Below are 10,560 nucleotides of genomic sequence, written 5' to 3' on the forward strand. Positions count from 1 at the left end.
TAAGCTATTCATTCTAGTGGCTTCTCTTTGTATCATGAAATGTTCAAATCGTTATAGTTGGTATTTTTGATAACGTCATCACTAGCCTATTGCCTAAAATATATGTTGAAATTGCGTTCAACATTAAAGGGAAACTCCGATAGTTTTTCAAATTTTAGTTATTGACATATTTAAATTCTGCGTAAAAAGTTGTAATAGTAAACATTATATCATTTTTTATTTAAATGCTCGGAAAATTTTATATTTAATAAATTAGACAGAAAATTCTCCACGCCCCCAAAAAAACGGGATTCTGCGAGATGTTTTTAGTTTTTAAAAACGTGACGTCACGAAGGTGCTGGCTAAATATAGATCTAGACCTATATAACCGATAAACTCTCTAGTCTAGATCTAGACCTATCGAATCGCATTTATTGTTACGCTTCACAGCTAGATCTAGTCTCCACGTTGATTTATAATCGGTCATTGTTTATAAACCTCTATTTCTACTTGAAGAAAATTAAATATTGTTCTTCAGCTTGTTGCAGTAGTTCCAATCACAAAGATAAAATCAGCAAGTATGCTGATACAGAAATTAGTGTCTCTTTTCATTTGTTTCCAAGAGATGAAGTTTTAAAGGGAAAATGGGGAAAATTTATTCGCCTGAAGAGCAAATATTTTACAAAGGCATTAGCTAATTCCTGTTTATGCTCAAACCATTTTGAGAGAAGCTGTTTCAGCAACTTCACTGCTGTGGAAATGGGATTTAAAAAAAAAATTGAAGTTAATACCAGGTGCAGTACCAACAATACATTGGATTTCCAGGCCAAAGAATTCAATTAATGATACTACTGAGACATTTTAAACAACTGAAGTTCATAAATATAAATGAAATCAGATTTGTGAGCTAGAAATTTACTACGAATACTAGATCTACTATTAAATTTCTTATTTAATAAGTAGATCTATCGTCTACGAAACTCAATTCCAACTTTTTAACTTTTGACCTTGGGGGTGTGTCTCGCCTGCTGAGCCAGCGTCAAGCTCTCTCATCACTTTTTCCATGTCAACCAATGTTAGGTCGAAACAGCACAAAAAAATCATAATTTTCTTACGGTCAAACATACAGTCATAATTAATACACCATTAGAAATTTCTTTTTAAGTATTTTAATGATGTAATAAGGAAAATTTTTTTTTATCAAAGATAATTTCTTTTTCGCCTCCCTATCAATGAGTATCAATAGGATTTGAGTGCACCGTCGTGACGTCACACAGAAATTCAGTGAAAATCTGACTGTTTTGGATGCGCAGAAAAATTATGTCACAAAAACATCAATTACTAAGTTATTCTTGCAAATAAAAAAAAAAGAATAATATATTCATTATCTATAAATCAAAACACATATTATATCAAAAATTGTCAAAACCATCGGAGTTACCCTTTAAGGTCACTATTCAAGAGTGCCCAATTTACCAGTGCCTAAATTTCCGGGTGCCTAAATTACCGGGTGGCTAAATTACCGGGTGCCTTAATATCTGGTGCCTAAATTTCCAGTGCCTAAATTTCCAAACCTCTTGCAGACTACCGCTAGTCCTACTAAACTGGTATAGTGTGAAATTGAAAACTTTGTTTTCAAATACTAAATATAGATCTAAATCTAGTTCGATTTCCACTGGCCAACCTTTTCATAAACATTATAGTAGTATACCCACTCTTTATAATAGTTGTTCTAGTTTGTAATGAACTAGATCTAAATCTCAACTTAGTAAAAACTTATTTCAGGGCACTCTAAATTTAATCAAGTTTTAAATTAACAAGGTCAAGGTCAGGATGCCAACAAAGTCTGTCAAGCTCGCGCCAAAACTGGAAGCAAAGGGGAGAGAATCCACCATTTTTTAAATTTTATAGCAAGTTATCTTTCTATCTTTACCTCGGTGAGGTGAATGTGTTTTGTGCGCTCACTCCGAGTTATCTCCCTGGTGTAGCGTTGGTGGGTGGTTGTCTGACCCTGGTTGCAGAAGTGGTTGATGGAGCACGCGCAGGAGCCTCGTTGTTGCTGTGTGTGTGTGTGCGCCTCTTACCTGCAACGAAACAGCTCACCTCAGTACATTATAATAAATCAATTTGGGGGTACTCCGATCACATATACACACACACGTACACATATGCAAACACAGGCTCAAAATGCAAATATAGATAAACCTACAGCACGCTGAGATAGAGCGGGGGAGAGGGTAGGTAGCATCGACGTTGTAGTCTTTTCTGTTGGGGACATATAACGTCTACCACTGAATCATAGTCACCACGGTACAAGTGAGTTACTTTCATTTTCCATAGTTTAAGCTCTTCGCGACAAAATTACCAGATTTTCAAACATAACACCCGGACTAAGCTACAAACAACCAACCATTAAAACACATTTACTAAATAACACCTTAACAAAAGGATTAAATCCATTGGAGCTCAAAGTGGGCACGCTCGAAACAATTGAAAACTATCCAAAAAAACAGCTATCCATATATATACCGACGGATCGGCCTTCAAAGACACAATCAATGCTGGTCTTGGTGCCTTCCTGGTCTTCCCTAAAAATAAACACTTTGAGATAAGCGCACCCTGTGGCGATTACTGCTCAAACTTTGAAGCCGAAATTGAGGCAATTACCATAGTTCTACAGACAGTGGACAACAAATTATGTGAAGACCCTCGGTGGTTACTAGTGAAGCGCTTAACCCTATTTTTAATCACTGTACATCTTACTTACAGTCACCCCTATTGGAGTATGGGCGGCCAACATTAAATCTCCATAGCCCCCTGTCATGAGCTATTCTATCCATCTTGTTCCAGGAGTAACCAAACTGTCTGCCTTTAGCTCCAGTCGCCAGGGGCTTCTAGGACGCCCTTGCTTTCTGTTGCCTTGTGATTTCCACTTCAATGCCTGCCTTGTGATGCTAGTTGGCGCTTGGCGCAAACTGTGCCCAATCCAGCCCCCATCTTCTTATTTCCGATTTCTTCATCTAAAGGAGTTTGGTTGGTTCTTCGACTGTACAGTTGGTGGTAGTTAAAATTTATAGATGGAACGCGGCTGCTGAGATGATACAGATGGTCGGTGAAAGGTCAGGACTACCTGACCTCTTGGCATTTCCTTTTTGCCTTTATAAGACTGGAAGCAAGGCTCTTTTCGGTCTACAGAAGGGAAGTAATGCAGCGACTATACAACACAGCGACAGTCTAAGTTATTAGTTGAAATCAAGATATGCATGGTTGAAATGAAAATACTTTGAAGTGATAGAAAAGACGCATGCACGCTCCGCAAACAATGTAAACTACACTGCAGGCCAGTGAGGCTTAAACTACGGCCCGAGAGCCACTTGTGGCGATCTGGCCACTCGAAACTAATTCTCGTAGAGGTTCATTTGCATTGATAATTTTTAAAAAGCTTATATCAACTCCATCCATCTGTCTGGAGCAAATCTTGTCCACATTATTCCTCCAACTTCCCATTCTCGAGTCAAGTTGAAATTGTACACAATTATTCAATATCGATGACAACACACAAATCAACAACAAAAAATAAGCCAATTATTAATTAATTAATGGTAGTCAATTAATTTTTATTTTATATAAAAACGGGATAAATCCTGCAGTATTGTTACATTTTTTATTTACTTTGCTATGATGCGGCCCGTGAACTATAAGTCCGAAATGTATTTGATTCCCAAGTTGAAAAAGGTTGGTTTGTCACTACTACATAACGTATAGTAAATGTGCTCATCGACAAGTGTATTTACACACCATAAAGTGTATTTACACGTTGTAAATGTATTTACACATCGTAAAGTGTATTTAAATATCGTATATTGTGTATTTACTAATCGGTTAGTGTGTATTCACTTGTGTAAAGAGCGGGCTGTTCTCTTATTTAAAACGTCCGAAGAACTCCTTCTGTTTCGTCTACAATTCTAAATTAGAAGTTTGTTACATCAAGCGTCAACACTGCATAAGGAAAGGAGACTGCGATTACACGCCCTCCTTTCAAGGTGCTAATTAGTGTCATGTTTTATGACGCCGCCCCTGAGCGCAATAAACACTCGCCATCAGCTCACGCACTCAGACGAAAACGGCTGAAACTGAAAAGTGCAATCATGATTGACCAAAATATCCTCCTGTGGTAGGGCCGCCTTCATTCGCCTGCAGAGGCGTACAGGATAGCCGAAAAGGAGGTCAGAAGCATTCGTCATTACCTGAAAACAAACCTGTAGGCACAGATCAACCTGACCATATCTATAAATAGCCTACACTTTGGAAGAAATAGATATGGCACCAGGAGCGCATAAATACGACCAAGAGAAAAATACTTCTTGTATTTTCGAGTCTTATTATAACTTGTATTTAAGGTTGAAGATTGACTTTGTAAATTTAGAATTAAAAGATATAATTTCTTCTTTCTGGCCTTGAGATCTCTAGGGCAGATGACGCGAGGGCGGTTGGTCGTTGTCACATGACACCCTCGTTAACCCTATTTCATAGAAACGGATGACCGAATTTAAAAGATACTTGATTTGTAATTGTAGTGGTGCCGTACCGTTCTCGCATCACCGCGAAACGTTCGTCGAGTTCAGTGGAGCGCAGCGTGTGCCTTTTCATAAGGCAACCTGCCACAGGACGGACATGACCTCACTGATCTTTGCGATAAGTTGTCATGAAGTTAACACAGCTTCCAGAGCCGGAGAACACCGTGACACAGGCAGGATCTGGTTCGCTGTTTTGACGTAACTGTTCCATTATAATGTAAATAAATTATAATATTCAAAATTTGTAATCAGAATTATTAATGTGCACGATCAAATATGTTGTAAAATTAAGGCTAAAAATAGATTATATTATGGAATTAAAAATCGCTCCAGACTAACTTGCATATGAATCAATTCTACATTACGAAAGTCAATCTAAGACTCATCTTACTAGCTACGTAACCAAATGCACAAGTCTTCTGCTGGTGACCGATATACACATTTAGAGCAGTAATACATGACCAACTTACAATTTTGTATATAGTTGAAGAATGCATATCGTTATATATAATAATAATATGCATCTCTACCTGTACTCAAACCTCTCTCTCTCTCTCCCTCTCTCTCTCTCTATCAACTCACGTCAGCACCTGCCCTCACAAACGTTAACCTTGATTCAGCCTAATGACGTCATATGTTTCCCTTTTTTATTTCGGTGCGCTTGCTCCGACGTCAGCGTTTTCCATCTGGGATTCTCGTTTTCCGTTGACGTCATGACGTCAAAATTGTTGTTGTTGTGTTTTTGTTCTGTTTCTCAGTCAACTCGGTTATAATTTTTTATATTTTTTTCCCGCTTTTATTTTTAATCAAGATTCTGGATGTGTTGGCGCCATATATTTTTTTCCTCGCAACGTAGATTGTTGTTCGACTAACCCTAAGTCACCTCGTTAGAAACAGGTATAAAGGTTACTGCCTTGAAGGTATTGCTGGGTACTTTCAATTTCTCAAATCTCGGTTTCTCCGGCAGTGAAATAATACAGAATTCTATTTAGAAGCTTAATGTAATAGGTAGATTCATAACTATGAGGCTTAAACGTTCTTTCTGGGTTAAGGATCATCAGGTCTTAGGCCGACCCAAGCCTCTGCAGTGCGTTTAGGGGTGTCGACGGACGGGGTCTGAAACCACAATAATTGTATTATATTACTAAGATGATACAAAGATGTATGACAAACAAACCTAATTTATTCTTAGCCACATTTTCACCCTTTTGTGTTTCCAAATGTTCATACAGTTTTGGATTGCCTGCAAATGTGCCGTCTCCAAAAAACAACAACTACATATTAACAAAAATAAATACTGTATATGGAACGTTTTATAATTGAAACGCTATTCACTAATAGCCAGACATTACCCGCATTATATACATACATACATCTATACATACGTACATACATACATACATGCGCCTTATTTTCTACTTTAAAGTATAGATTTCATGACATTTTCACACTAAAAGTTTAGTTCTAGATCTAGCCCACTTCAAGACAAAGTAGGTTAAATTTCAAAGAAAAATTCCCAATTTTGAAAACGTAGCCAATGTGTAGTAATGATATACTCCCGCCTTTTGTGTTCTTTAGTGATCTCCCATCAATTGCACCCTTTAAGAATTCATGGGGGGTTGAAGTTTCGGCTTCACAATGCTCTGGACTCTTGGACTCTACCCTTCCCTGGCAGCAGCTTTTGGTCCATTTTATTCTTAAGCATATTAAGTTTGTACCCGCCCATAGTCGTCTTTCTTGTGCTATGGTGAGATTGAGTTCAATCCTATAGAATGCAAACACTGTATTGACGACTCGATCCCGCAGTGAACATCATTACAATCTCCATTCTTGTGCAAAACTTGTCCTTACCTTATCAGCAGTGATTCATGACACCCACGCGCCTATCTTAGCGTTACATAAATGTGCCGAGCAAACAAACAAACAAACGAATGCAACAATGAACTGATAGATAAAAATGTGTGTGCACAGATTAACCCCATTCGGCCCGGGGCGTTCAGTTTAGGTCAAGTATGAGTCATGACCCTTTGCTGGTTAAAGACGCGATGACCACAACAATGTGGTTTACTGCGAGGTCAAGAATGGAGAGAGAGGGGGGGGGGTAGTAACATCAGCCAACATGTCCTTGTAGATAAGTACACAGGACAAGAAAATGCCTCGATTTTGTAAATATTGAGTCAGCATGAGGTCAAACTTATATTTGTTTACGTTCCTCAACTCCCATCAACTCTCTTCTCTCCTCTCTCTCTCTCTCTCGTTCTCGCAAGCTCTCTCTTTCTTTCCCTCTCTCTTTCCATTCCAACATCGTCTCTTCTCACAGTTCTCTAAAAGCATGTTTCCTAGAAAGCGAAGCGGCTGAAGTTCATCTGCCCTGACTTTCGTTTAGTCCGACAGCGTCACTTCGTTACCTAGTTCTAGAGATCTCTGGGCTAGTTCAAAGTTCATATATTTCTATGGTCAGCGATTAACGAGGATGTTTTGTCGCCAACACAATGACGCTTTCTCCATTATTTAACACATAGGATCTTTTAAAACATCACTCTTTGATGTACTAATGGCTTGAATAGACCAAGATTCGACCTCAGGTCACTCGGTTCATAAACCATTTGCATTACCATCCTGCCATGACATTTACTTACTCTGATTCTAAAAAAGCGGATGATTGTTTTTAAGTCAATAAATCTACCAATATTTAAACGAATTTTTGTTGCTTCGGGAAGTAAGGGGGGTAGCGAGCTACAATGGAGTTATTAGCTCAGCACCAACTCCTGCTGTCTTAATTTGTTTTCATGCATACAAATGATTGCGAATGACGTGCCTTTGATTCCTAGTCATAGACATAAATAAATATAGACTGGCCGAAGGAAGTAACTTCGTGTAACTTGAAAACATGTACATCTATTGTATTCGGATTTCCGAATTATGAAAAATTGCATGATCTTCATTCTTAGAGATTAAACAAAACACTAGTGAAAATATTGTAATACTTATATAGGTTATGGCTGAAATAGATATGAATACTTAACTTTTATACTGCTCATAAATGCTGTATAATAAAGTACACAAAATTGCAAGTAACAAATTTTCGTTTCATAAAACTCTTTAATCGGCCAGTCTATATTTATTTATGTCTATGTTCCTAGTCTTAGTCAGAACGAGGCTTATTTCCGGTACAAGTAGATAAATGCGGGATTTTCATAAATGGAGAAGAATCTATAAATATATATCCTTTTTTTAATGCTTCCGGCGTATATAAAAGAAAAAAAAAAGAAGTATTGACAAGCTATGCAATTTATAAGAAAGACACACGCAAAAGTTTTTGTACTATTCAGCACTGCAGAAATTTGTAAGCCCTTTAGCTAAGCAGCACAAAGTAAATATTATTTTTTGGTTGGCAACAGTAATCTTCCACTTTAGCGTCCTTGTCATTTATTTTTGCCTATCTCATTTAAAGTCTCACTCAATCATCTTATTATTATTGTCTTACTTCTTTAAGTTCCATAACATCATCCCCTCATGACTCCATATCACTATCTCTTCTTTTCTATTTTACTGTAATTTATTGTGGAAAGGAAGCTGTAGCTGAGTGGTTAACCGCTTGACTTCCTTTCCTGGGGTCCTGGGCTCGAATCTCAATGAAGATGAGCATAATGAATATGGTCATTGTGCTGGCCACATGACACCCTGCTCGATAACTGTTGGTTGAAAGGGAAACTGTATTTTATTCCGAATAGACGTATTGCAGTAATTGTAACGTAAGCCGGATCTTAGAACAACAAAAGTAGATTACAGAGATTAACTGGATTCTGAAAATCGCCAACATCTCTAACAATCAAGAAAATCTCTAAGGAGGGACATGTTCCGGTTAAAAAAGTTTGTTGTGAAAGTCTAACTAGCCCTTGAAAACAACTGTGCCAGTGTAAGCCCCACAAAGAAACAAATAGACTTCAAAGTTTCCCATCACTGTGCAGGCTCAGTTGAACTTGAGCTAAGAAAGTATTTTTGGAAGGGTCTGAGTAATACTGAACACAATCACTTATTTATACCAGCACTTAGAAAGTCGGGGAGAGGAAATAAAGGGGGGGGGGGGAGTACGATAAGAGAAAGGGAAGCTATAAGAGTGCAAATAATTAGGGCAAGCCTTACCCCCCCCCCCTTTCCACATCTCTTTCTATTTTTAAAACACTCGCGTAAATATTAAACATACAAACAGTCTTTAATATTAAACATGCACTAGTCTTTGAATGTTAAACATGCAGTAGTCTTTGAATGCTCAACATGCACTAGTATATGAATGTTAAACATGCAATAGTCTTTGAATGCTCAACATGCACTAGTATATGAATGTTAAACATGCACTAGTCTTTGAATGTTAAACATGCAGTAGTCTTTGAATGCTCAACATGCACTAGTATATGAATGTTAAACATGCAATAGTCTTTGAATGCTCAACATGCACTAGTATATGAATGTTAAACATGCACTAGTCTTTGAATGCTCAACATGCACTAGTATATGAATGTTAAACATGCACTAGTCTTTGAATGCTAAACATGCACTAGTATATGAATGCTAAACATGCACTAGTCTTTGAATGCTAAACATGCACTAGTATATGAATGCTAAACATGCACTAGTCTTTGAATGTTAAACCTGCACTAGTATATGAATGCTAAACATGCACTAGTCTTTGAATGTTAAACCTGCACTAGTATATGAATGTTAAACATGCACTAGTCTTTGAATGTTAAACCTGCACTAGTATATGAATGTTAAACAAAGTATCGTAAATAAGAATTAAAGGCAATCAGGATCAAGATTGGTTTAAAAAAAAAATCCGTCGTATATCTACTGACGATTTTTTCTAACAATGAGGCAGGTCTTCAGCGGTGCCGCCCTATGAACGGGAGGAAACAAGAATTTTCTTTTGCATGTTCATGGCCTGGAAGATGTCAGCGAGGTCAGAAGCCACAACCAAATCGGCTGTTACATCACAGCATCGGTTAGTTCTTATTCACTCCCCTCAATCTCTTAAGGTGATGATGATGATGATGATGATGATGATGATGAATCTCTTAATCTCCAAACTTAGATTATCATTTTTTGTTTTTTTTTCTTCTAGGTCAAGTTTTCTTCTAGGCTGTTGATATAAACAAAAATTCTATTCCTGTGGTCAGAGTGCAAGTGTGTTGCCTGACCAGCACAACGACCAGCTAAAAATAAACTCCAGCTAAGATTTGAACTCAAAACACTCTGTTCAGCTGCCAAGCGCTTGAAGTGGTGCACATTTGAATCTAACGAATTAACTTCGTAAGGGCTATGCGTTTATCTAGATGCAGATCTAAATTTGGATTGACAGGACCAGATTGATTGGGCCCTTCAGGATTGAAGATTATTGCATCCTAGCCCAAAACTTTCACGGGACAGGATGCGAACCCGGAAGTATCGAGATGACAGTCTAGAGTGCATACCATACGAACAGGCAGCTGTTATAAGGAATTTTTAAAATTAAAGTAATGCATCATAGTTAAATATATATGACTATTGATAACTCCGACTATTTTTGTTGGTTTTTTTTTTTTGGTGGACACCAAGGTAGTGGGGGCTAGAACCAATAGTTTGTGTAGTTTTATACGTAAATCTTGCACCACTTGACCGATTTATGACGAAAACCTTTATTCATGTAAACAAAAGATGTTCATCTGAACAAGCCTTGTTCATATTCTGAATCTGTGAATCAAATGAACAAGACTATTTCCGGCCAAACGACCGCAAAAGTACAAATGTTATTTCCTTGCGCACACACTTGCACACTTCTGCACGCATTTTATCTTCTACGCCTGCTCGGTGCTAATTTTAGCTTTTTCCTTGTGACGTACTTTCCCACAATGCATGCCAGAAAAGCTAAAAATGTTCGACGCCGTAGCCTCTTCATTGTAGATAGTTTATGAATGAATAGAGAAAAAAAAAGGGATAGGGGAAGTCACACTTAGTTTTTCTATGT

General features: G+C 37.7%; 1 long non-coding RNA gene across 1 annotated transcript; it reads left to right on the top strand.

Annotated features, from left to right (window-relative positions):
- The first annotated feature begins 1,972 nt into the window (after window positions 1–1,972).
- LOC129924898 (uncharacterized) lies at window positions 1,973–10,113 on the top strand. Its single transcript, XR_008776775.1, has 2 exons — window positions 1,973–2,295; window positions 9,679–10,113. It is a non-coding gene; the product is annotated as an uncharacterized LOC129924898 (long non-coding RNA).
- The last annotated feature ends 447 nt before the right edge of the window (window positions 10,114–10,560 follow it).

Source organism: Biomphalaria glabrata, chromosome 3, assembly GCF_947242115.1.
Source record: "Biomphalaria glabrata chromosome 3, xgBioGlab47.1, whole genome shotgun sequence".
In the NCBI taxonomy this organism is placed as follows: Eukaryota; Metazoa; Mollusca; class Gastropoda; family Planorbidae; genus Biomphalaria; species Biomphalaria glabrata.